The 4,603-nt window shown below is 44.6% G+C and overlaps 1 pseudogene; it reads left to right on the top strand.

The window, feature by feature from the left end:
- Window positions 1–367: 367 nt before the first annotated feature.
- On the top strand, window positions 368–1,748 carry LOC109390072 (heterogeneous nuclear ribonucleoprotein H-like; annotated as a pseudogene).
- Window positions 1,749–4,603: the final 2,855 nt, after the last annotated feature.

Raw genomic sequence — 4,603 nt, 5'->3', positions numbered from 1 at the left:
GGGAAACCACATTTGTCCGACAGAATTTCCTACATTCTGAATTTTGCTGATTGTACCACTGTGGTGTCATTTAACGTGTTCCTATGTCCCTTGCAATCCTGCAATCTGGTAATTATTATAGATCTAGAGACCAGCTTATATACAGGTTCAACTTATAAACATGGGTACTTCATAGGTGTTAAGTGTTCTTCCTTTCCCAGGTGATTCTGAGGTATCTAGTGCATGGACCAGCATTTGGAAACCACAGATTTTTTTATGACTCCTATGATTGTGAAGTTAGGAATATTGAAGCCTAGAGATTTTTTTTCTCAGCCATGCTGAAGCCGTGTATTCAGTCTGTCTCGACGCCAGAACCGACTAAGAGACGATGATGTTGGGCACCGAAGGCAGAGAGGGCTTCGTGGTGAAGGTCTGGTGCTTGCCTTGGTCTTGCTCGGCTGACGAAGTGCAGCAGTTATTTTCTGACTGCAAAATTCAAAATGGGGCCTAAGATATTCATTTCATCTACACCAGAGAAAGCAGACCAAGTGGCGAGGCTTTTGTCGAACTTGAATCAGAAGATGAAGTCAAGTTGGCCCTGAAAAAAGACAGAAAAACTATGGGACACAGATACGTTGAAGTATTCAAGTCAAACAACGTTGAAATGGATTGGGCGTTGAAGCATACTGGTCCAAATAGTCTTGACACGGCCAGAGATGTCTTGTACGGCTTAGAGGACTCCCCTTTGGATGTAGCAAGGAAGAAATTGTTCAGTTCTTCTCAGGGTTGGAAATCGTGCCAAATGGGATAACATTGCCAGTGGACTTCCAGGGGAGGAGTACGGGGGAGGCCTTCGTGCAGTTTGCTTCACAGGAAATAGCTGCAAAGGCTCTAAAGAAACACAAGGAAAGAATAGGGCACAGGTATATCAAATCTTTAAGAGCAGTCCAGCTGAAGTTAGAACTCACTATGATCTACCACGAAAGCTTATGGCCATGCAGCGGCCAGGTCCCTATGACAGTCCTGGGCCTGGCAGAGGGTATAACAGCATTGGCAGGGGACCTGGCTTTGAAAGGATGAGGCGTGGTGCTTATGGTGGAGATTATGGCGGCTATGATGATTATAATGGCTATAATGATGGCTATGGATTTGGGTCAGATAGATTTGGAAGAGACTTCAATTATTGTTTTTCAGGAATGTCTGACCACATATATGGGGATGGTGGTTCTACTTTCCAGAGCACAACTGTGTACACATGTGGGAATTACCTTACAGAGCTACTGAGAATGACATTTATAATTTTTTCTCACCGCTCAACCCTGTGAGAGTACATACTGAAATTGGTCCTGATGGCAGAGTAACTGATGAAGCAGATGTTGAGGTTGCAACTCATGAAGATGCTGTGGCAGCTATGTGGAAAGACAAAGCAAATATGCAACACAGATATGTAGAACTCTTCTTGAATTCTACAGCAGGATCAAGGGATGGTGCTTACGAACACAGCTATGTAAAGCTCTTCTTCAATTCTACAGCAGGAGCAAGCGGAGGTGCTTATGGTAGCCAACTGATGGGAGGCATGGGCTTGTCAAACCAGTCCAGTTACAGGAACCCAGCCAACCAGAAGCTGAGTGGAGGTTATGGAGGTGGCTATGGCAGCCAAAGCAGCATGAGTGGATATGACCAAGTTTTACAGGAAAACTCCAGTGATTTTCAATCAAACATTGCATAGGCAGCCAAAAAGCAGTGAGCAGCAGCTGCTACAGTAGCGGAAGCCGCGCATCTGTGGGCGTGAATGGAATGGGAGGGATGTCTAGCGTGTTCAGTATGAGTGGGGGGTGGGGAATGTAACCAGCCCCATCACTGACACCTAGGCAACATTTTTTTTTAAAGATTTTTATTGGGGAATTGAGGGGAGGGGAACAGCGCTGGGGAATTGGGGGAAGGGGAACAGACAAGTTGCTGTCGTTTTGTTCTTCAATCTAGTTGTGATAGGCAACATTTTTTAAAGGAAACAAAACTTAATTTTAACAGTTTTGCAATACCAGATTGTGATTTATGCTTACTCTAAGTGGAAATCAAGATTGTTTTAAAGACTTAAGGTTCAGTATTTTTTAACACAAACATTCATCTAGGATGTAACAACTAAGTTGAGTATAACTGTTAAAAATTTTTAGCTTTTCCCAAGTTAGTTCTATTGTAGGATGTACTTAAGCAGTAAGTGTATTTAGGTTAAAGCAGTTGAATCATGTTAAATGTTGCTCTTACATTACATTGAACATTTTGGGTGCATGTTGAAAGACGTGTTTTTTTGTAAAACTCAGTATAGGAGCTGTGTCTATAATTAAAAGTGAAACATTAGGCATGTTTGTTAATTCTAGTTTTATTTAATAACTTCTAAGTCACGTATGTTTAAGCTTCTTTTAGGTTAATGGGGGAAATTTGAGACGCAATACCAATACTTTAGGATTTTGGTCTTGGTGTTTGTACGAAATTCTGAGGCCTTGATTTAAATCTTTCATTGTGTTGTGATTTCCTTTTAGGTGTACTGTGCTAAGTGAAACTTGTTAAATAAATCTTCCTTTTAAAAACTGCAAAAAAAAAAGAGAGACAAAAGTAAAAGAAACCTAGAGAGAAGATGGGACCCACAAAAGATCTCACAGGAAGTTAGTGGCAGATATAAAACTATAATTCTGATTTGAAGTTCATTATACCACCAGATCCTGGGGCTAGACGGATCCTCAAAAGTCACCTAGTTTAACCCTTGAGGCAGAACTCACATAATCAGCTTCTTAGATGAATCAACCTTTAGCTCAAAGAGTAACCTCAATATTGGAAAATGGTTTCAAGTCTTTCACCCTAACATGCTGTCAGAACAAAAAAAAAGAACAGTTAGTTTATCTGGACTCTGGCAAATTTTTCGGTTTGTTCATCTGGGGAATCCGCCCTTGCTGAGAGTGATATATTAAGGTGGTCACCCCAGTGCTGCCCCCTGCCATATTCTGAGTCAGGATTCAAGAGCATAGATAACCCTTGTGAGAGAACACACACACACACACACACACACACACACTTACAGGAGAGTTTGTTTGTTATAATTTTCAAAAGCACTTTATCATCCATTATACCATTTGATTGTTCCCAAAGCCCTGGTAGGTGTGCTAAACAATAACTATTATCCCCATTTTACATGTGGGTAAACTAAAGCTCAGAAAAATAAAGCTTATTTGTGACCAGGCTTACTCTAGGTCACAAAGATTTCAGAAATATCTGACCTTAGACTCTGTACATCCTTGGGTCCACCCATGTCTTCCCTAAGCCCCTCATGTGCCCATCTGCAGGCTCAAGGCCAGCACAGGTCCATCACACTTCCGTAAGGGTAACAATTGGTCAGCAGCTTCTTTCCTACTAAGCAATTAGACCTGGAATTAAGATGTATTGCCAATCAGAGTGCTGCCCAAGGCACTAAGCAATAACAGCTACAATTTATTGAGCACCAACTATCTGCCAAGTATTCTTCTAAGCCCTTAGATGCATGCTTCACCACACCATTTCTCACACTTTGCAGAAGAGGAGAGTGAGGCTTAAGAGAGATTGCAGACTTGTCCAAGGTCACAAAATCAATAAGTGGAAGATACAAGATTCAAACTCAGGTCAGCCTAACTGTAAACTTCCTTTCTCCCCTACTTAAGTTGCTTTAACACATGCACTTCTAAGCACCCATGTGGCCTTTAGGTGATATCCCTCACTTCACTGAGGAAACAGGAAAAGAAGGTGATCAGGGGCTTATTGCGTAGTGCTAAAGGCCCAGATGAAGTTAAGGACCATGAATGTTAAGCAGGGCCAGGCTACACAGGGCTGGGAGGTGTTCCCAGCAGCATTTGGCTGCCCAAGACAGCAGCAGCATTGATCACTGATCTGAGGTTCTGCAGGCAGTATGGAAAAAGGGCAGGGACAATAAGAGCTGAAGGTTTTTGGCAAGTAAACTGTTGAAGCAATGGACTAGGAGGTCTAGGCTGCAGAAGTAAGGCAGGATGGGGTAGATGATCCAGGTGAAGGTCTCAGGCCTGAGGCCTCTGTGAGGTCCAGAAGTAGCTGGGCAGGAAGAATTAAGAAAAAGAAGAGGGGGCCGGCCAAGTGGCGTGTTGGTCAAGAGCTGGCTTGGGACGCCAGCTCTGAGCAGCAGGGCTGCCAGTTCAGATCCCACATGAGGGCCAGTGATGCTGCGCCCTCTACAGCTAAGATGGTGAACAACAGCTTGACCTGGAGCTGGGCTGCCATGAGTCGCCGGCGAGGGCGTAGGCTGCAGCCCTTGCTGCAGTGGACTGCCGGAAGCTACCGTGTGTGTGTGGCCGGCAGCCACCGTGAGTGGCCAGCAGCCGGAGTGAGCTGCCAAGAGCCGCGCAGTGAGCGGCCATCCAGAGGCCGGCAACCGATCTGCCTCACCTGGGAAGAGCGCAATGATAATACCAACATGGGGGCCGGCCGAGTGGCGTGTTGGTTAAGAGCTGGCTTGGGACGCCAGAGGGCAATGTTTGGATCCCACATATGAGGGCCAGTGACACTGCCCTCTACAGCTAAGATGCTGAACAACAGCTCAACCTGGAACTGGGCTGCTGTGAGTCGC

Source organism: Hipposideros armiger, unplaced genomic scaffold, assembly GCF_001890085.2.
Source record: "Hipposideros armiger isolate ML-2016 unplaced genomic scaffold, ASM189008v1 scaffold_254, whole genome shotgun sequence".
In the NCBI taxonomy this organism is placed as follows: Eukaryota; Metazoa; Chordata; class Mammalia; order Chiroptera; family Hipposideridae; genus Hipposideros; species Hipposideros armiger.
This window is presented reverse-complemented; position numbering and strand designations above follow the sequence as displayed.